We start from the raw sequence: 22,678 nt of genomic DNA on the forward strand, positions 1-22,678 counted from the left end.
AAAAGTAACATTTTATAAAATAAAAAGGCTCATGAAAGTTCCAAGCAATTCTACAAAATGTCAAAGTAACTTACCATGTTCCTCTGTCAATCTTTTGTCATCATTAGAGCATTTGCAATGCAGAGAAATTTCACAAGTCCCATAAAAATGGAAGGTGATCTGATCAGTGCTCAGCTTTTGGAAATATAAATGTGGATGAATTCATTAAACTTAAATATGTAGAATTTTGTTTTTTGCTGGGACATGATTTTCTCTACAACCATGTGACAAGGCCATCTATGTCCCAACAGTCATTTATAAACTTCATTGATCTTCTGATATTCATGGTACAGATTTCTAGGTTACCTGAAGTTTATACCTGCTCTTTGCTCTGAATTCATTTTGATTTTCAAAGAGGAAGTTACCCATACAAACAATGGTAAAATTAGAGTGTGTATTTTGGCAGCAAAAAAAGAAAAAGAATTTATGTAAGCTGCCTCACTATGACGCTAGCCCTCCTACAGTTTCTTTGTTTGAATTTCCTCTCTGAATATAGCGTCCATCTGCACATACATGCTGAAACCCCAGCCCAAGAGTTGTATCAGCTGAAGTTCTAATTATGAAAAAACCCACAAGTGTAACTATTTCATACTTTCACCCCCAGTCTATCAAAACATTTCTGTATAAATCACAACAGGAATCATTTCTGAAATAGTTTTTCCAGTGATATTTCCCCCCGAAAATGGAATGTATTGGGAAATCATTGTCAATGTCAGTATTTCTGAAACCATAGTTTGGTTCTGTAGCTCTATTCCATCCCTCTCCTTCCCCACTTCCATTCCCCTCCCCCCTTTATTTTTTGTTTTGGAAAATGTATACTCCTCTATGACTTTCTTTTCCAGACTTCATTTCATTCTTTCTCAAACATCTGTTTATTAGCATTTCTTTATTTGATGCATAAATACATTGTCTAAGCTAAGTTATTCAGTAGTCTTGATCATTGCTAACGTGTTCAAAATACTTATTCTGATGAAATTATCAAGGTAAATGATCTTCAGAAATAGAAAAAGAAGTTAGTTTTCCTCTTGAAGAGAAATTAAGTTTAAACTCTCTGCATCTGAAAGAATGATGACTGTTTCAGAAATCCAGTTTCCTTCAATTAATCATACACTAGAATAGATGTATTAGGCCAAGCTCCAACAAACCCAGTATTATTGATGCAACTTGTAACTAATACTTAAGGAAAAGTGTTAGAACAAGGGAGGCACAGAGGAATATACTTATCAAAATTTCAGCCTTCAAAATCTGGGTGCTAACTTCCTGAAGTCGTAGAAAACAAAGACTTCATGCTTATGTTACTGCCGATATACAGCAGATATTAAAAAAAAACAAACCTGATAGTTAGCAGAAGTTGGATCAAAATTTTATGAAAATATTTAGCTAATGGTGGCATTAGCTAAAGAAAACAGTATATAGTTTATATACTCAAAACCACTCTGATGTTCAGATGCAAGAAGGATTTATCTTTGTTGATGGTAGCTATCAACATAGGCTGAAGTTGGTTATTGTTAATATGGATCAAATCTACCTTAGATGCAAACACTTTTTAAATTAGACAACCTGAAACTGTGACCCACATTTACAAAATGTAAAAGGTCCTCCATAGCCTTATATTATTTACAGTGCTAAAAATGTTTTTTGATTTCTCCCTGTTTTATGCATCCATTTGTTCCCTTTTGCCATCAACTTGATGAGAACTGTAATACAGCAGTTATCTGTTCAGCCTTGTGAGAAACTGTCACTATGAACAATTCCACTTTTTAAGTTCTGGGATGTGGTGTGGATGTTTACTTTGGTAGGTACACACCATGGTTTTCTTTATTCACAAAATATCTGATGTAACTGGGCTCAGATCTTCCAGTGATGCTTGGACTTGTGACTGCTAGCTTCCTTGAGCAGCCTGTGACAGGATGCTGCACAGATTGATCAATGGCTGTGTTAAGAGAAAAGAGGACTTTATGAGACGATACGGATTGAGCTGTCTGCACTGTGTATTTTCCTGCAAGCCCTCAGTTTGTAACTTACTGGTCTCTCACTGTGCAGGTAACTCTCTTAACTGGCAGTGAACTACACCCAGGCTTGGCCATGGTGCAGTTGGCTGCCACTCAGTACACGTGAGTTCCATCCTGAGATGGCTGCTCACAGCACAGGGCTGAGGTTCAACTGGAGGGAAGGCTGGAGACAAAAACTCCTGTGGTGTCACCAGAGGAAAGACTCTCAGCCCTGGGTTGAGATGAAACAGGGCTTCTGGCCCTGGTCCACAGGCAGGGACCCAAGGAGATGGCATGGACTGAGAAGGCCGTTAGTGCCCTGACATCAATGCCCAAGTCATCAATTTGGGTTTAAGTATTTAGTATGTGTGTATTTATTTAGCATTTGTTTCAGAGTGTTATAGTTTTCAAAAATCATTGTCAAAATCCAAGATTTATTTTTATTTTTATTTTTTTTGAAACTGAATATGTACCTGCTATTCCGAGCTACAGATCGAAACTTCTCAACCATAGTTAATGACTTGAGAAAGTGACTCTGAAATATTGCCTAGATGATAATGTGGCCCTGTGGCAAAGGCCTGAGTGCTGAATGCTGAGTGCTCCAAAGTGACAACACAGTTAAATGGTAAGAGCTGGGGAGCAGAGGCTTTGGAAGGGGAGGTCTTGCCTTCTTAACATATTTTGAAAAAGAGCTGCTTACAGCTAGGAGAATCAAGGCAGTTAAATGAATGGCAGAGTAAATAAAATGCAGTCAATAACCACACAGTTGTACTGTCAATTAGATGGCTCACAGACTATGAAACTCTGGAAAAAGAAAATAGAGAAACTGAAATAAAACTGAGAGACCTAGACACTACCTAGACACTAGACACTATCAAACCTCCTTTGCAAGCACTAACTTGCAAGGAAAGCAACAAAAATGAAGGGTGAGATCTAAAATGTGTGATTCTGGTAGCTCTGCTTTCTCCTCATTTTTGTACCAAGAGCTGGGTCAGGACTCTCCTCTGAGCTGTGGAGGGCTTTTGCCCATTCTTCAACTTGTCCCGGAAGACCCGAACCCAGAAACACATACAGACACATCCCTGCTCCCTGAAATCAAAATTCATATGGACTGCTTACTTTCTTGGAAACTGCAGCATCTTTACTTTTTTCTTACCGAGTTTTCTGTTCTTACAAGTTTGGGTTTAAGCTCCAGCAAATTAGAGTTGCAGAAGCTTTAGTTATGGTTTTGCAAAGCTCCATTACCTCCCCTGTATGACATATATTAGAAGAAAAAACTTGTACCAAATTCTCTGAGACATCTTGATTAGCAGAACATTTTTCCATAAACGGCCTTATATTTTACAACATTTGAAAAAGTTATAATTACTACAGAACAGCAGTATGATTTCAGGATAGTGAGAGGATCTGGAAGGCTATTATTTTATGGTAAATGGCTTTAAACATCCTGATAACGGAACTACACTTTGTGTGTAAAAAGCTTTGGGGCTTTTACTGTGTTGTTTTTTTCAAGAAAATGTACTATATCAGCTTTCTCTCCGAGCTCAAGCCACAGAGTATGCAAACAGTAACATTATATCTCATTTACTCTGTCTGCTGGTTAAAGAGGACAGATCATACTCATGTCATGTTACCCTTTTTAAGAGTTATTGCTTTTATGTGTTTTGTATTCTACAGACATTTGCCCTCTGAATGACAGAAGCTACAAGAGCATAAAATCGATGTAAAGTGGTTAGAATTCTGCCGAGTCTACAATTCAGCCTTTAAATTAAAATAATAATAATAATAATAATTAAAAAAAAACAATAAACATACAATCTTTCATTTAGTATTGTAGTATTGTATCTTGCAGCTCCTCCACCATCTGAGCTGGATACTTTGGACGTGATGTCTTTCATCATGTCAGACTCAGATCTGGCAAGGAACCTCAGTGTTGAGGCTGAAATCTGGGAAGCTTGAGCTCTCCACATTTTGCTTCTGTCAGAAGGAAGAGGGTCACAGATAAACTTAATAGTCCTATTACCTCTCAATTAGGGTTGTGAGACAGTGTCTGGAAAGCATATCTGGAATTGAAATCTTAATGGCAGCAGAAATTAGTATATTTATAAAAGGAACAGAGCTTACAACGTCATAGCTATTGAAAGTTGGTTGGACAGATGCTCAGTGTTTTTTGCTTGCTTGTTAGTAATGGTCTGTGAAAGCTGCTGGTGAAGATGATGCAAATTTCATAAGCTGAGCTTAAGCATTTTCACTAGTTTGCTTTCATGCAAAAGTTACAGATTGTTCTGCACAGCACTGAGCCCAGCCTCAGAGAGCAATGTCAGAAGTGGACACATTTTGTATTCCTGGGGTTCTAAGGACTTTAACTAGAATACTTTTTTGTGTATCCTATGTACATTTTTCTAGTGCAAAAGAGGAGAATTTCTTCTCATGATCAAGGTGTCTATGGCTAAGCACTGATGTAATAGAACGAGACAGGGTGATGACTATCATGAATGTTGCCTGCATCTCCTGATGAAATTTGCCACATAACTGTATAGCCTTCCACTCACATTGCTTCCTCCGGCACCTATATTCAGGCCCATCCATTGCAGTTCTAAAGTGTGTATCCAAAAACAGCTGTGAATAATATTTTTAGATATGCACAGGAAGACTGACTATTTTGTGTTGTGTGATTGGAAGGCTATGAGAGGATCTGGGATGCCTCAGTAAACCCAGTAGGGATGCCTTCAGCACAGTGGAATATTCAATGTTCCCAGTGTTTTCAAAGTTTTATAATGCAGTGTCAAAAAATATAACTCAGACTAGGCAATTCTCATGGAAATATTTAGTCTTCTCTCATGTGGGAAAGAGACTGAAGCCCTTAAGTTCTGTTCTGCAAATTCAGAGTCAAAGGGTAATGATTCCCCTTGTGGGATAAAGTTGATATATTTTACGCAGTTGCTGAGAGCAATGATTAGGATTTAAGAGAAGTCCTTACAAGACTCCTGGACTCAAGCTTTTTATTATGTCAATTACTTTAACAAACATAATTTAATATCTAAACTGATACTGTACATAATAATGGACATTGTGCACCTTTTCCAGCCCTTTGGACTTCCTCTTGCATTAGATGTATTAGCCTAAATTCATTCTTGTCATAATTTCACTGGTATGACTGGAGCATATATCCACCATGCAGCCATTGCAAGTTGTGAAACTTCATAAAAAGTGGGAGAGTATGGATTCTGCAATCTCTAGTGATTTTCCAACGTCGTCTCATTCTGTTTAACACTGACTGCAGGCAAGGTTGGGCAACGGACATCTTATGTGAATCATTGTCCTGTTTGTTCACTGCAACACCACAAGCTAATCATGCCGCAACACTCAGAACTTACCTTGGTTGCATACTCTACTGGATTGATACAAAGACTTCATATTTCAAGAATGCTCATGATTTGTTCTCAAAATCACAGCATAATTAAACTATATTAACTTTTGATAAAAAAAAAACTCCTGAAAAATATTTTTATGGACTTTTTGTTTTGCATAGAATATGTTAATATTTTGTGATAGAATCTTGCATTTTAGGAGAACAAAGAGCTTTAAAGGAATGGTGACTAACATATGTTTGCATATACACCCACTCCGGTGACACTGTGCTTGTCACATCTGGTAATCACAATTAAGTTTTTCAGTACAAAAGTCAAATAGTACCAATTATTGCTCTCCGGTTTGTATGAGAACTATTGAGGCCTGAAGCACTGATTGATCACCTGAGGAAAGGACTGGCTCAGCCCTGGGAGCACAGGTGAAGGCAATTCATCTGTGTGACCAGAAAGGGTGGAGCCTGGCTGCAACTCTCTTAGACCCACCATTTAAGGGCTGACTGCCAGCAGAGAAGGCTCTCTTTCTGGAGATCCCTTTTCTATGGAGTCTTTCTTGCCAACCTAGATCTTTGGATGCAGGTGAGCATTCCCTCCCTGTTTGTTTCTTTTCCTGTTTTCACAACACTAATTTTTCCAGCTGTAACATCAACTGTAATGCAGTTGTATGCCAGGTTACATATCTTTAGATGTAGCAATGAGATTTCTACCTTGATTACAGAACTATGGTCTGACTTTTTAATTCTCCTTATTTCTTGTCTTGAGTTAATGAAAACAAACAGCAAACAAACGCACCACCTCTATTAGATAGCCTTGATTTGGGTATTCTTAAAATATGACCTGAGTGTTTTTATGTTTATTCTTTTGTGGATTATTAGCAGTTCAGCAGGGATGTGATAATTTTCATGCTACACGTAAAGGTAAAAAGAGATCCTGAGTGATTTCCACAAGCAGGAAGAGGCACTACCTTGTCTCTTCTATCCTTACTAGAGCCTGGTTTTGCTGCTCCGTATCTCAGGTGTCAAGAGACATTTTTTCCTTTACTGGAAGCAAAGTAACCCAGTTTTAGTCATAAAACTTCACTGCATACAGCAGGAACTCTTTTTTAAAAACACTGTAAATGCAGACCCTGGGGAGGAAAGAATTACTAAATGACACAGAAAATTTGCATTTCACTCAAGGCTGTGGGAGAAGTGTGAGCTCTCTGTCTATTACAAGGGACCATGGGAGAGGACTGAGTGCAGAAGAGCTTTGGGATGTCAAGTCTCCAGATGGTTACTGTCAGAGGTGAGAGGTGTTAATTAGGCAGCCTTGCCTTGGAGCGAGCCCCAGCTCTCTCTCTCACTGATGGTTCACACAGAATAATGCATTATCCAATGTTGCTCTTTGACTGGCACAAGCAAGCTAGAGGATGGAATTTTTATATCCTTCTCTCCAAATAGCCAATCATACTTTGAGTATAATGAGACTTTTGTATTAATTTTTTCTTTTCTGAGAGCAACACATCAAGAAACAAGATTTAAACATAGGCATGTTTTTTTATTATTCAAAGAGGATGTAATGCACCCCAAAATTATCCACCTGAGGAAATGTCCATATATCACTAAATAGAAATATCTCTATTCTAGATTTTGATTTTGTCACTGTAATTTTTTTAAGTTTTACTTTCTATTGCTATAATTCTTTTCCTTGCCACAACTAGTGTTTCTGCGTAGCACGGGTGAAGATGATTACTCTCTTTTTAGAAATAAGGCATTAAATAAATTTCATTAGAAGCTCTCTCCATTGATACTTTTTACTGATGATCGGGAAGGTAGACTAACATGTGGACATACTGATTATTCAAATACGAAAGAGGCATCTATACAACCACCTATTTTCATTTTGCTGCAGTTATATTGACAGTGAAGTTTGATATTTTTAAGTGTTAGAACTGTGGACCTACATCTGTTATAATTACAGGAATGCTTTAACTATTTTTCACTGATAAAATAGATACAGATGGGGATACAATTTGGTGATAGGCTGAGGGAGTGATGAATGATGAATATTATTGAAAATTGCTCTGTAGTGTGCCCCCCTGTGATGTCAATAAAGGATATTTCCAACTCTGCAACCTATGAGTGCCTGGGGAGATTCTTTAACTGTATATTGACATTTAGCACATAAGAGACTGTGATTTTTTTTTTTTACCTTTTCTCTCCCCTGCAGTGCTCAGACATGAGTATTGGAAAATATGGAAATCTAAGACCAGAACTCTTGGACTTAAGGGTGCGATGAGTTTTTATTCCAACATACCACAACAATTACTGTGAGATAGAAATTATCCCATGTTCAGATGTCCCAGGCAGGACCTCAGCAGACTACTGCTGTAGGAGGCACTTGGGAAGAATAAGGAACTGCAGGATGTTTTCTTCTTTTCACACATCCCCAGAACTTGGCTGATGTTTTCAGGTTGAAGGGTAATATTCCTTGTTATTGTAGCAATGGCAAGCTATGCTGTTTTCAAAGGCTAAGCTACTGCCTTGAGTGTTACAGGCTACGAGGGGGAAATTATTATTTTTTCAGGGTGAGAAGAATTAAGCTCTTGATTTTTTTTTTTAATGGAGCTCAGTTTAGCTATCAAGACTTTTTTTTTCTTGCTCTTTCACCTGCAGACAATTATGACTAGAAATGCATTTTATTTCTTTCACTGGTCAAGGGCTAAGCATTTACTTGTTGGCACAGACACAAAGTATCTATCCAAGTAATATAAAACAATTGTAAAGATATTTGCAGCCCACTTAATTTGCTATTACAATAAAACTAAGAGAATGTGAGGAATGAGGTCTGGCTTCATCTTTGAGCAGAGCAGGTTTCTAGAAAATACACTTCAATTTCATTCCTCTTCCTTTTTGGAAGGGCTGAGGTAGAATAAGTCTATTCTACATCAGAAAAGTAACCAACATGTAGAACCTACAGAAGGAATTGTTAGACGTAACAATATTATGAACTCTACTTCATCTTGGTGGTAAAAAAAGATTACTGGATCTAACCAATGAAGGCCCAACTCTTTTTGACTAGAGAGACCAAGTGAGTCAGAAGCACATGTTACTGAGACCTTGAGACAATGTGATTCAGATGACATGCTACTGAAGTTTGGGTTCATGGACTTAGGTAAAAACAGAGTGACGCTACAACCAACGTTTGTAGATCATGTTTATAGTAGGATGAACAAATCGGCGATGTTTTTGGAAAAGCACGTTATTTTCTGTCTATGAGTGCTGATACGTAGCTTCAGCCACTCTGTGGGTGGCTAAGAAAATATCAAAATGTCAGTAAATTATAGGCATCTTCTTTCTTTTTTTTTTTTCCTTCCAAGGATCTGGAGACATTCTTATGATTAGAACAGTCAGGTCTCAAATGCTGCATGCTCCAGATGACATGAGTACAAACCTGCCAAAAGGGTTATGTTTCAGCAACATCAAATCTTGCTGGCCATGTCTGCTTGCATAGGTGTAAATTAAATGTGAATCCTCTGTGGTCAGTGCAGGCATTAATCATCATGTCAGTATCACAGTGAGCGGCATTTGACCTTCCACTGCACTTCTGGATGCCCCACCATGCTACAACTTTACCATGGAAATGCTGACGGTGCACCACAAGCTTTTGGGAACTGCAGTTCATCACCAATGGTGCTTTAGGAAGCAGCTCGGTGGTTTGTACTCTGTGCCTGTGAGGTGAAGCACAGGGATTGTTGTGTTTGGTCAGGATCAAAATCCATCTGCTAAGGCACTTTGCCACTAATGAGACCTTTCCTTCTTTCCCACATCCTGACCTTGTCAGAGTTGGTAATGCCTGTTCCCAAAGAGCTGTGGTTCAGCTTGGAGCATTGAGCAGCATCTCCAGAGGACAAATTAAGGAAGAAACAGCTCTGAGGTTGTACCAGACCTGGAAAGAAATTATGCGTCAGCTGCTTGGAAAGGAGACTTAATGCCAGGTGGGAAAAGAGGTCTACACATTAAAATTGACAAGCAGTTACTGTATTAAAGTACTCATAGGAAAATATTTTGGAAAAAGGAAGAGTTATAGGAGGAGTTTCTTCTGTGAAGGAGTTTCTATTTTTTCTTTCTTGTTGAAGTACAAAACCAAGTTTCATATTGATTTAGATTCCGGTATTTGAGATTCTCAACAATTTGTTACTGAAGTTAGCCAGACAGACTATAAAATGTAGGTAGATTTTGCTCATCTGTAGAATACAAGGAAGAAAATTTTTGTCCTGTCATCTGCTCTGAAAAGTTGTCTCTGTTTAAGAATAAATAGAGACAAAAAAGGAATTTGATGCACTGAGTCCTAAGACTCAAACTATCCAAGGAGTAATTACTTCCCTTTTTCCTTTGTTTTTTATATACTTAGTTCTGCAAGTGTGATATAAGAATAAAAATAAAAAAGTAAAAAAATTAAGTGATAAGTTATTAAAGAAAATGAAATTTCACTCTTTGTAATTGATAACTTGCTTATGGTATTGGACTGTTCAAGATGAATTTGTTATTGTTGTTAGGAAAGTAAGCAAAGGCAAAAATACAAGCTACAGGCTTTATTAGAAAGGACCACTGTCTGTTCTTTCATGTGTATTTGAGCAGGTTGCAGGTATGCCTGTGGGAAGGAGCAGTGTATGTTTGCAATGCAAATGGTAGGTTGGAGAGGCTGTGAGTAAGCCACAGACACAGCCACTATGTTCACGCACTGCTCAAGTCGTGTATGAAACATTCCAGCAGCTTACAAGAATGGGTCAGGGTATTATCAGTTTCCATTTTCCTGCAAGCCTGGAAGAAGCAGCAGTGAACAAATAAGAGTGCATGTTTTGTTCTGTGGTCTCCAGAAATACAGTGTCACATAGATTCAGTTGTGGAATAAACTGTTCTGGAGAGATGTTATTTTGTACTATTGGAACTTTACTAAATTAGATGTTATAGATTAAAGAGCTGATAACTTGTCAGTGGCTTTATGAATAGGATTTTTAATACATTTCGATTTCAAGGCTCTTCACACGTTTTATTTGAAATGCTCAGGTTTCTATTTTGGGGGCTGAGTTTGTATTTTAATGAATCAAAGTGTGAAAGCAACAGTGAGTTGTTAAGCCTTAGGAGCAACAGTTATTCAGAACTGGCTATCAATAGAAAACTGCCTTCAATAGGCTACAGCTCCAAATGCTTGAAGGAAAAAAGACTACCTATGTAGATAGTGATATTATTAAATATTTGAGAGACCAGGAGTCTGCTCAGATAAACTGGGATAAGAATACAGTGTTTCTTTCTAAGTGGCCCAGCAATGTTTCTGTCATGTCCCTGGAGATTCCTAGCACAATTCTGTTCTGAAATAGCTGCACAGAATAGCTGAAAGATTGCATAGGAAAGGCAACACTGCAAATGGTTTTGATTTAGGAAGGCTATTTTTCTTCCTGCTATAGTTAGAGGACATTTCTTATGCTGAAAGGACGTTACCCAAAGGTTTCTCTCACCGATACTGTAATAAGGTTGAGATGAAGAAATTGGGTATCAGTTGCCCTAAGCATTCACTTGGCCCAGAAGGCAAAATGCAAAGTTTTGCACTTGGGCTGGAGGAATCCCGGGAATCCATACAGACTGGAAGGAGCGGTCCTTGAGAGCAGCCCTGTGGAGAAGGACCTGGGGGTCTTGGTAGACGAAAAACTTAATGTGAGCCAGCAGTGTGCCCTTGTAGCTTGGAAAGCAAATGGTATCCTGGGCTCCATCAGAAGAGGGGTGGCCAGCAGGGACAGGGAGGTGACTGTCCCCCTCTACTCTGCTCTTGTGAGGTCCCACCTGGAGTACTGTGTCCAGGTCTAGAGCCCCCAGTACAAGAAAGACAGGGAGCTGTGGGAGAGAGTTCAGAGTAGTGCCATGAAGATGATCAGGGGACTGGAGCACCTCCCCTACAAAGACAGGCTGAGGGAGCTGGGCTTGTTCAGCCTGGAGAAAAGAAGGCTGTGGGGTGACCTCATTGCAGCCTTTCAATACCTAAAGGGAGCCTAGAAAGAGGAGAGGCATCAACTCTTTGAAAGGGTTGATAACTGCAGGACAAGGGGAAATGGCTTTAAGTTGAGGGAGGGGAGATTTAGGTTGGATGTCAGGGGGAAATTCTTTACAGAGAGATTGGTGAGGTGCTGGAACAGGCTGCCCAGAGAGGTTGTGGATGCCCTGTCCCTGGAGGTGTTCAAGGCCAGATTGGATGGGGTCCTTGGCAGCCTGGTCTAGTATTAAATGGGGAGGGTGGTGGTCCTCAATGTGGCAGGGGGGCTGGAGATTCATGATCCTTGAGGTCCCTTCCAACCCTGGCCATTCTGTGATTCTGTAAAAAGGTTTGTATGCCACAACAGCAATAAAGGCACTATTTAAGCAGGATAGACAAAACACTGAGATGTAGTTTGGCCAGGAAGCTGCACAGGAAAATCAAGCATCAATGTGAATCCCAGATGCGACTTTTATGAGAGAAGGTAGCATCATTGAAGTACTAATGCTTTGGCTTTTATGGCCAAATTACAGATATTTTTTGCTCCAATTTTCTGTCAGTTCCCTAAATGCAGTATTTAAAAAAAAAAGAAAAAAGACAAGACCTGGTTTCAGATGTCATGAGTAACTGTTCGGAGTTACTCAGTGACATCTGAGGAAAACAGGGCTTACAAGCGATCTGTGGTTTTAAATTAGATTTGCCAAATGCTACATAAAACAATCAGATACGCACAAATTAAAGCTGTTGACAGCCATTTGCAAGCTGGATTATAAGGAGATAAAGCTCAATGAACATTACTGCCAACAAATAATCTGACTTGTTTCTACTGTGAATATAGAGGACTTGAAATAACTCATGGCATGTTTTAAGTAATAATGTCGATTTAAAACAAAAAATAGCCCTATCCTTCCGCAAGAAAGAGTGCTTATATCACATACAGTTTTTTGAATGGTGGTATAGGCTGTTTTATGCAAAATGTTTTGTTTCATAATTTTGAGATAAAGCAGCACTGTTTTTTATCAGCCTCTAAATAAAACCAGGAAAGTGTCAATTTAATAATTCTTCAATGTTTTATAATGCTTGACTAAATTGAAAAAGAATTGAGAATCCATTTTAGTGGCAGGACTTGTTTTAAGGGTTTCCTTTGATTTGCCATGATACTTTTCTTTTTGAATCCATATGCTTGTCTAGGTAGCAAATTGTGGTGCTAGTTCTATTAGCTGATGTGAAATACTTGCGGTGCTGAGAAGCTCAGCAAACTAATATCTTGAAACAGGTAGCACCCTATGGCAGCTATGCTCTCTCTTGGGTGTTCAGCCAGCTCAGGCATCTCTGCACAGGACTGCTTTGTGGTTTCAGTTTTGCAGTGAGACCAGCAAATGCATTTGCAGATGAATTATGCTTGACATCTCTGTGAGAGCTTGCTGAACTATTGCCAGTGAAATCTTTCTCTCACAGAATGTAGCAGAATCCAGCCATCAAGCTCATCTGGGACTCATTTCTTTTTCTTCTCAAGTGGAGTATGCTTAATTCCCTTTTGGAGCAGCAAAGATGGCATGGAATGATAGCAGGAAAGAGGGATGAAAAGTTGAGTTGAGTGAGCTAGGTAAATATTATTCTGAAATACACCCAGCTGCAGAAGATAAAGGGACAGATACATGAATGTCTTCCTACTGGAACCGAGATAAATCCATGAGCAAAATTCCGTAAAAATCCACTTTATCCTGTGAGAAGTCTGTAAAGCATGAGAAACCACTTTTTCGTCATATAAATAAAACATAAAACCTTTGATCTTTAAATTTACCAGAGTTAAGTGCTTTGTATAGCAGAATAAAGTAAATCCAGAATTGCATATGTTAAAAAAAAATTTGCTATACCCGACTTAATTGTCACTCCTGGATTTGTGTTACAAAGGAGACTTTCAGCAGTACTGTAAATAAATCAGAATGATCCTTAGCAAAGATAATATTTCAGTGAGGGAACTTGGCAAATATTTTCCATATGCCAATGTCATTTCCAGGTTCATATGCAGTGAATGTTTTCTACAACTCCAGTTTGTCACTTGCTCTTTAGTATCTGATTTTTGTTTTCCATTGTTTTCAATTAAAATTAGCTAAATATGGCAGAGGAAGAAAACTACCTAAATCCAGATCTATTATTAATGTTTTTTTTATAAAAGAGGCAAATTAATTCTTTTCTATAGAAGTTAGCTAAGATAAGGACTCAAGTTCTCCTAAAATAAATGAAGGATAATAAAATAAAAGTAAGGAGAAAACATCTGTGACAGGTGAATGCATTCTCTATTGAGTGCAAGGAGCTCTCCATCCTTAAAAGAAAACAAATAAACTGTAATTCTACTAATTTGCTAAGGTAAATATATTCTGCATCCAAATTGTAAAATTTTTAAATGTGTTTTTGATTGGTGTTTCTGGTGGGTGCTCTCTCTGTAGCTATTACTGTGCAGTTTTTTCTTGAAATCTTTTTCCTTGGATCTGTGGGAAACGGCAGCCTAGAATCTGAATTATATTAATTTTATGAATATTGTAATTATATACACAAAATGAGACACATTCATACTCTTTGTATTTGAGAGATCTCAGAACCTCAGCTATGGACTGATGTTCTGCATTCTTTCTATGTATCAAGGAAAAAAAAAACCCAAACACTTCAAACAAAAGGTTACTTACTGGCACTGAACCTATGTTTATGGCCAGCATACACCAACCTCACCCCTGCAGGATGGAAGGCAGCAGCTTCTTGGTAAGAATATTGTTAATGTTTAAATATTTCTACTGCATTTTTATGCTATGACTATGATGAGAGAGAAGTTCTGAGAGCATTCATTTTTGGTCAATGCACAGGGCATACAGACCTATGGAAATAGCGATGGGTCTTAAGGGATGAAAATCTAGTCTTAACTGCCTACTGCAGCAGTTGGCCTGATTGTAGATTTGGCTGGAATGTTGTCCTGTTCATGTTCCAACTCTTTTGAACTATCTATGCAGAATGCAGGGATCTCTTTCTGTGCTGTTTTAAGATTCCTAAGTTCAATTTTAAAATGAAAGAGCCCAGAAGTTAGAAGGACGTTGCTCTACTCTCACCTCTCAAGCATTTGAAGTCTTGTAGAGCTTGGAGATTAAATGAATAAGGACATCTAACATTCAGTGAAACGTATTTCCTCCTTGGTTGCTTTATTTACTTTGGTAGGAAGTGTACAGAAACAAGATAAATTTGTCAGTATTGATTTCTGCAGGAGAAGCCCAGATCCTACTACTGTGATGTGCTGATGGATGGGAGTCTGCACGACAAGCGATGAAATGCAATGAGAGGCATACAGAATTAAGCTGTTGTTATAGTCTGCTTGGACTGGACACCAACTGGAACAGAAAAGTGAACCCTTGTGCAATGAATAACAAAAATAGAAGGAACATGAGGTAAAGTTACAAGGTGAAGAATTAGTGCCAGTGTTACAAATGGTGACAAATTTTGACCTATGTTTATGGCCAGCATACACCAACCTCACCCCTGCAGGATGGAAGGCAGCAGCTTCTTGGTAAGAATATTGTTAATGTTTAAATATTTCTACTGCATTTTTATGCTATGACTATGATGAGAGAGAAGTTCTGAGAGCATTCATTTTTGGTCAATGCACAGGGCATACAGGAAAATTATGGAGTCCATATAGTTAGTATGGCAGGCATGGAAGTCTTGGGAAGACTTGCTCCCAGTCATGAGATGCTCTGGAAAAAAATCGCATAACATTGTAGTTATAGATTTATGAGATTGAACTCTAAAAATGAGATCTTTCAAAATAGCTAGCAGCAAAGTCTGTGCAATCCTGTAATACTTAGCTATTAAGTACTGTCCTCTTTTGTCTATCGTGGTATAATTTGCATTTTGATTAAACTAGTGAAATATTTTGCTAAACAAAAGAGCCTCTTATTAAATGTAATTATGTTTCAGGTTTAGGTGACTATTTTTACTGAGGGGGAAAAAAAATAACAATACCAATTTCCCCTTACCTTTTGTGTTATAAAAAAAATATGGTTACAGTCACTGGATAAATAAAAATAGATAACCAAACTAATCATGTTTAGTGTAACAGCAAATTGCTATGAGCTTATGGACTAGTTTAACAATTTCTCTTCGTGTTACAGTCCTCCAAAATGTATTATGTCTATTTTTTTCCTGTCATTGCCCACAGATTAACAGTGCACTAATAACAGCTGATGGAATATAAAAGACATAGGGTAACAGCGGGGATAAAATGATCACAAAAATCCATGGTTTTGTTACTTGTTTTTAACAGGAGCTGGGAATGAGTTTTGTTTTAAAGTACATTTTATTTGTCACACAAAGTAGAAGTCTGGTATTGATTTGGGTTTTTTTTTTCCAGATACTAAAACTGTACTTCTGATAAATCAGTTTTGAGCTGCTCTTTAGCTCTCTTGTTGCTTTGTTAATTACTTTACATTAGGTGTACTTCCGAAGATCTAAGATAAGGTAGCAGTTGACTGATGCACTTTCTCATGCTCATACTTTGAGAAAAGAAAATTGATTCTTTCTTACTTTTCTTTTGTAGACCTTGCCACCTCACAGTCCGTGATTATATCACCAGCTGGGACATGTGCTGGAGAGGAATAAAGTGAGCTCGAGCCAGATAATAATAATTTTTCCATTCACAGGGAGTGTGTGAATCTCCTTGAGGAACAGAATGCCTGAAATCATTGGATTCCAGGGTAGCTCAGCCTATGACAGACTCAAACGTATGATTGCAGCTCTTAAAGTGTAATGAGACCCAACTGTACAGTGAAACATTTCCAGACATACATATGTGATACAGGAAAAATCAGGTGCAAAAATTTCTCTGTTGTCTGGTCATAAACTGCAAAAAATATTCTCTGTAAACTGTAAAAATCCAGTGAACTCTCTAACACAAAACTTAGTTTATGTTCACACCCACCACACTTCTCTTTAGAGTTTAAGTATCTTCAGAATAGAAGTTGTGAGTTTTGGGTTGTTTTGGGTTTGTTCAGGTTTTTTTTTTTTTGCTGTTTTGTTTTGCTTTGTTTTTAATAATACGTGCCCAGAAGAAGGGACTTGAATCCTCCTCTTCTGTTCAGGAAGAAAGAAAGAATTTTCATGCCTGTTAATATATGAATGTATATATAAATCCAGAGTTGTACTGGACTTTCAATAGCATTATGTTCAGCTGAGTGGCACCATCATAAGAGAGCCCCACGTTCACCAAGGGCTTGTGGAAGAGAGAGGGTAGCAAGGAGAAGGCACAATAGGTACTAAGAGATGATAGTCATTTGAAAAAGCAGGTAACATTGAAAAAGTGATGTAAAATAAGCAATTCAGAGTAACTGATCAAAATTTCAATAGCCGGTTCAGCTGAATGGGACTAAATCCATCTACCATGCTGTATGCATATGATAGGTAGGTACTGCCCTCTTTTTGTATCTTGTCTCATAAGAACACTATGCTAAAGTAATAAAATAGTTCAGCAGTTGGAGACAAGGTAGAGGTTTGTGGGGGTGTGGGGGAGAAGCCAATGTCTCTGGCTGGCCAGACTGGATTAGGACAGTGTTTTTTGAATGGCATAAACACCTTGTGTATCATTGGAGTACATGATGTCAAGGACATTTTACATTTGAAATTTGAGAGAAAACAGTGATTTTTATAAAAAGTCCTTTTAAACTTAGTTCCAGCAATAAATTATGCTTTCTGGCAGTAGAAAATAAGAATTCACATTAGCAAACCCAAATGGTTCTAGAAGGACTGCTATTCACCATTATTGTTCGGAAAACCAATTTTATTATTCTTGTATGAAAAAGTTCTAGCTTAAAATTGTCCACAGTCTTTACAGCGTTTCACAAGACTACAAGAATGTTCTCTAGAGATCATCATTTTTTTTTTCACAAATCTTGCACCTAGTAATCCCTTGGGTTTTCAACCATATAGAAATAGAGAGTAGGTATTCTATGAAGAATGATTAGGTTGTCCATACAAAGCTCAGACTAGGAATTTAAATAAATAAATAAGACAGAAAATAAAGAGAAAAATGAGGAAGAGAAAATATTTTAGTGAAATACTACAATTCTAACATCTGTTTCTCTAAAATCAGTACTCCACAATTCAGTGGAAAAAAAATTGTTTTTTTTTAAATGGACACAATCAGATTACAGGAAATTTCACTCGTACAGAAAGGTTTATGGATTTGATATTGTATTGATTGCACTCTAAGTAGGCTAGCATAGACTTCTGGTCCACGCGTATTTCTGCGTTCATTCCCAATAAAAGAACTGAAGCTAAAATGTCCATATACTCTTTCAAAATACCAGGTAGATGTGAGAAGTGTTATACATGAATTAGAAAACAAAAACTAGTTTTAAAATCTTGAACAGGCCCAGATTAAGACTCCAGTAACCCAGTGGCAAATTGCAAGAATGTTCTGATCCAAAAGAAATTTCCCAAGAGTAAAGTTGATTTTATGCATAGGAGAAGCTAGAGGGGGAAGCAGGTTTTAGAAATGCAAAACTGGCAGCAGTATTAAATCACAGGCTTAAGTTGCTCATTTGTATGAAACAGTAGCTTATATTGTAGATGCATATAAAGTACATGTAGTTCACAGAAGCAAGGTGAAAATGAGTTTGCAAAGTGTTAATGAGATCTTCCTAAAGTCAGCCAGTCTTTGGTAGTCTAGAAGAGAGGAAAAAATGCATTAGCTGCTAAGTTCTTAAATGACTAATTCTAGCATAGTCTTTCTGATCACATGATGCACACTCTACTAGTGAAATCAGAATTGTGTATATACTTGCAAAGTATTTTTAGAAAGCTATGAAGAATTATCTGGAAGGAAATTGGAGGAGAGAATTGCCCTAAATTATGCAAATACTTTAATATAATGTGATTTATCTGAGAAAATTCACTGGAAGAATAACTACAGTCTCTAAAAAGGCTACAGTAAATCACTATATACTTTTTCCTTCTGTATATTGTTCATAGCTAGGTTTGTAGTTTAATTTCTACAAGTACTGTGAGAAATCACTTAGCCTGGAAAGTTTTCAGGGCTTCTATTACTTTTTGCAAACTTAAAATCCCTATGTGACTCTATACCCCAAACTGCTGTTCTGCTGTTAAAGCTGTGAGTTTCTTCTCTTGCGCTCTTGTTGCTGTCATGATTATTTCAAGGCTAAAGGGAGCATCCTGATTGTCAAGTCCAAATGCAAGTTTTTGATGGAACAGCAGGCTACTGCTCTGTTTCTGGAGACCCTCCTGGCTCTACTTTCAAAGGGTTTTTGCCTAACTCCCAAGCTGCACCTGGTCATTGTTACTGAATGAAGAAGGAAAAGATGGTCCATGTGAAATGGCCTGGAAATAGTTTGCCTGCTGGTATCCACATTTTTCACAGTCCACATTGTTTTCAGGGTGAATTTTGTGAGGTAGTGCTTTATTTCCAAAGTATTATGAGATAGTTGAAGTTGAAGTTTCTATGAAATAATCAGAAATTTTAAACTATTAACTCCTAAGATATTGATCCTGGTAATGACATAACCTCTTCTTATATTTTTCCAAATGTAACAGGTAAATGTTTAACATTGACTTAAGCCTTTAGGAGTCTAAGATATTCAACAATCTGACTTGTTCCAGTATGAAGAATGGAAAACAACTAAGAGATCAGGATGGTAGGTAGAGAAAGGAATGATAATTACAGCAAGGGCAGAAAGAATAGAGATAAGTGTCTGCAACAACTCCAGTGTGGTGAAAGACCTGAATCCAAAAAGGTGCAGAAAAGTCCATTAAAATGAATGTTTATTTTCATGGTTTTATATAGTTTGTGAATAATCCATGTAATGAAATGGCATCATACAAAACATCACAGTAGAGTCAGGATTCAATTAGTACTTTTCTTCCTCTTATATCATTTAAATCTTTATTAAAAATGAGAAAAATATAGCTATAGTTTCTTGTTATTGCCAAGGGAAAGGATGGCTAATATAAAAAATTAAAGATAATAAATAAAAAAAGTAGAGGAACACTGATAAATATGATAAACATTGCAGGAACAGTTATAATATCTCTTTAGTAAAATCAACAAAACAAAGACAGTTTATTCTCCTCACATTGTGTGTATAAATACATATCTATATACATTTGTCAATGACTGTGGTATAGGGCATGGTTTGCATAATTAAAAGATTCTCAGTGAGTGAGCTGTTATATATTTCTCTATTGTTGTCATCTGCAAAAAGTTTCCCTTAAAAATCAACCAGATCAGCTTCTTATACTACATCTATAAAGTACAAATGGTCAAAAAAGAATGAAGAAAAATACACAAAACAAATAATCACCCAATCTCAGTGTGTGAAGTATCTTCATTTTATGATCTTCATTTAATACCCTAAACAAATGCATTTGCAAAGCCTAATGAAATATCAATTATTAAATACCACTTCTGCTCAGTACTTTTTTATACAATGATCTTGTTCTGTCTTTTGTATTAATCAAGGAATTATGTAACTGTGAAAACATGGTAGTGGAAGCTGGGGTAAAGAAGTGAAGATTACAGTAATTATAAAGAGGTTGTTTGGATATATCAGAGAAAGTGCCCCTGGTAAGCAAAAGAGAAGGGAAGGTGCAATTTAGTTTAGGGAGTAAGATATGTTTGAGAGGGTATGCGGGGAGGACAAGATGAGAAATATTCCAGGCTGCCATTTTGAAAGGTAAGTGCAGGGAAATAAATATAGCTGAACTGAAAGGTGCACATTCTAGGATGCTGAGTAATAATACTGGAGGATTGCATGTATATGAAGCTAGAATAGTTCTTTCAAGTCAAATGTTTACATGTGACAGGCTTGCCATATTAGTCCAAAAAGTTTCTAGTACAGAGACTCCCTGGCTTTCTTCCAATCCCATCACACAGTAGAGTAAGATTGCTTCTCCAAGCTTCAAAAAGATGGCAATTAACAAAACGAGAGGTCTAGCTGAGCTGAGTAGATAACAAGTCCAATTTTTTTTTCAAATGGAGCAGCTTTAAAAATTACCCATTAATACTTTCTCTAGAAATTGAGAGATTTGACTGTAAGAGACGTCTTTACAAGTGTTTTGGCTTATTTAATATTCAATATATTTTTTAATCAAAGCACTCCAGATGCTCCTATGTTCTCTTCATTCAAAACCATCAACAGCCATATGCCATAGAACTAAAGACTTAATTGCAAAGATGTATCATCTGAAATCCAACTGCATCAAGGGAGAGGAGGTGAAATTTTGTTAGTAATCAGGCAAGAGAACATGGGGAAGATATATAAGTAATGAAGAAATATGGTCAGCATTCTTGCTGTTGAACAAGTTTTCAATTACTTCTGGGTCCCAGATAAATGACAGAAATTGATATCTCATACACATACATGCACCCCTTATTCCTGCATGTACCAACAAATGATTATTACAAAAGAGATGGAGTTTGATAACACAGTGAAGAAAAGATTACTTTTCAATAATGCCTCAACATCAGTCTCATTAGGAACTGATGCCTATCCAACAGTGGTGTCAAAATGGAGCAAGGGGGAAGGTGGCATCTGTGTATGCACAAAGCTGATGCAAAAGATGAACATTTGGCAAGTTGAATACAAATCCTCATTTTACCCTGGCAGCCCAAAGGGCCAACCATACCCTAGCGTGCCCCACAGCCAGCACTGCCATTTTAAAATGCTTTTACTTAGTTTGAATGAACTTATGAGCTGATATCTCAATGTGCAGCATCATAATAATTGCAATAAACTGCTGTTGTTCCAGGGTCTGGTTTCAGCCTGCCATATCAATAATGCTCTTGGATATACTTTGAGATATACCCAGATTTGTTTTGTTATTTTTTATAATGTAGATTAAATACAATTTTAACCCTCCAAAGCCAAATATTCCTCATAATATAATATTCAATGCCAACTAAAAATTATTCCAGCTTTTACCTTGTTTCCACTAGGGGTCAGTCAATAGATAGTAAACTTTTCTGTTGTAGAGATATACGTGGTTAAATTCTATTGCTGAACAACTTATGCAAAAATACTCAAAGAGAAAATTATTGTATATGAAAACTTTAAGAAGGGAAAATTCCTTTTATCATGTGGCTAATTTTTAGAAGCTTAACCATAGTTCCTGCAAGGTGAAGTGTCACTAAACTCTCAACTAGTAAATAGAAAATGTGTTCAAAGTATTGCTGTTCTATGGTTTGGGGATAATCCAAATAGAAAGACTGGATTGATTGTGGAGTGTTTTATGAATTATAGGAACTCATTGAAAACCCACATAAGTCTTCTACTAAGCTGAAAACTCAGTAAAACTATTGGATTCTTTTTAAAGGCAATCAGTCTTACCTTAAAACTGGAAAAGTATTGGCATGCTTTGGTACAGCTCTGCGGATTTACAGCTATTTGTCAGGCAAATGGAAACTCAGAAACAATTGCACTGACTGCGTTTTCCACAGCCCTAATTTGCAGCCTTCAAATACAGGTATTTCCCAGGTGCTTTGAAACTGAGGAGCAAAAAGGCTCTGTGAGATTTTTCTTTCAAATACGTCTGCTGATCTGAAGGGCATGCACTGATTGCAAGGCCGATACCTCTGTGCCCTCCTTGCAAACTGGGACATTTTCCCACATGTGAGGCCATTCTTCCCAAAGGAGTAGAGGGCAGAATGCGGCCTTCTTTGTGAGGCATTTTCATAGGTCATTGCTTTAATTATCTTTGCAGTAAGTCATAAGGCTCTGCATTTCCTAACTGAGAGAGCAGTGAAAGGATGTTGCTGCTGAGTTCCTTAGTTTATCATGGCTTTGCTTACTACATTTTCTGCAGGCAGCACGTTCAAAATTTCACTCCTATCGTTGTTTCTAGGCATTTTGTTTCATTTATTTTTAACAAAATTGCAGTGTTCAACAATCTCTTGTCTCAGGTGAAGCCATGCTTAGTAATGAAGTCCTCAGTCTGAGATGCTGAAGGCAGTGCATCTTTAACCTGAAAAGCAATTTTGTCATCTCTTGGGAATAATTAAAGCTGGATGGCATGAATGTCAGCCACTGTACTTTCTTCTTAGTAAGTCCTTACCAAATATTTAAGTTACCTAATATTTCAATTTAAATGTTTCCACTGTACTCCCTGTTTTCCACTCATAGTTATCAGTAGCAATGGTTTAATCACATGCAAATACACTTTTGTTGTTGTTGTTGTTGTTGTTGTTGTTGTCTCTCCTCTGCTGCAACTGCTTCAATGCTG

At 37.4% G+C, this 22,678-nt stretch overlaps 1 long non-coding RNA gene across 3 annotated transcripts; it reads left to right on the plus strand.

The window, feature by feature from the left end:
* Positions 1–5,916: 5,916 nt before the first annotated feature.
* Positions 5,917–20,128, plus strand: LOC109365917. Of its 3 annotated transcripts, XR_002111782.1 has the most exons (6): positions 5,922–5,977; positions 6,577–6,682; positions 9,221–9,374; positions 14,051–14,164; positions 14,658–14,957; positions 15,987–20,128. It is a non-coding gene; the product is annotated as an uncharacterized LOC109365917 (long non-coding RNA). The 3 variants fall into 3 exon arrangements; XR_002111784.1 differs by lacking the exon at positions 6,577–6,682 and having other exon boundaries at positions 5,917–5,977; XR_002111786.1 differs by lacking the exons at positions 6,577–6,682; positions 9,221–9,374 and having other exon boundaries at positions 5,918–5,977; positions 15,987–20,127.
* The last annotated feature ends 2,550 nt before the right edge of the window (positions 20,129–22,678 follow it).

Source organism: Meleagris gallopavo, chromosome 2 (genome assembly GCF_000146605.3).
Source record: "Meleagris gallopavo isolate NT-WF06-2002-E0010 breed Aviagen turkey brand Nicholas breeding stock chromosome 2, Turkey_5.1, whole genome shotgun sequence".
Classification (NCBI taxonomy): Eukaryota; Metazoa; Chordata; class Aves; order Galliformes; family Phasianidae; genus Meleagris; species Meleagris gallopavo.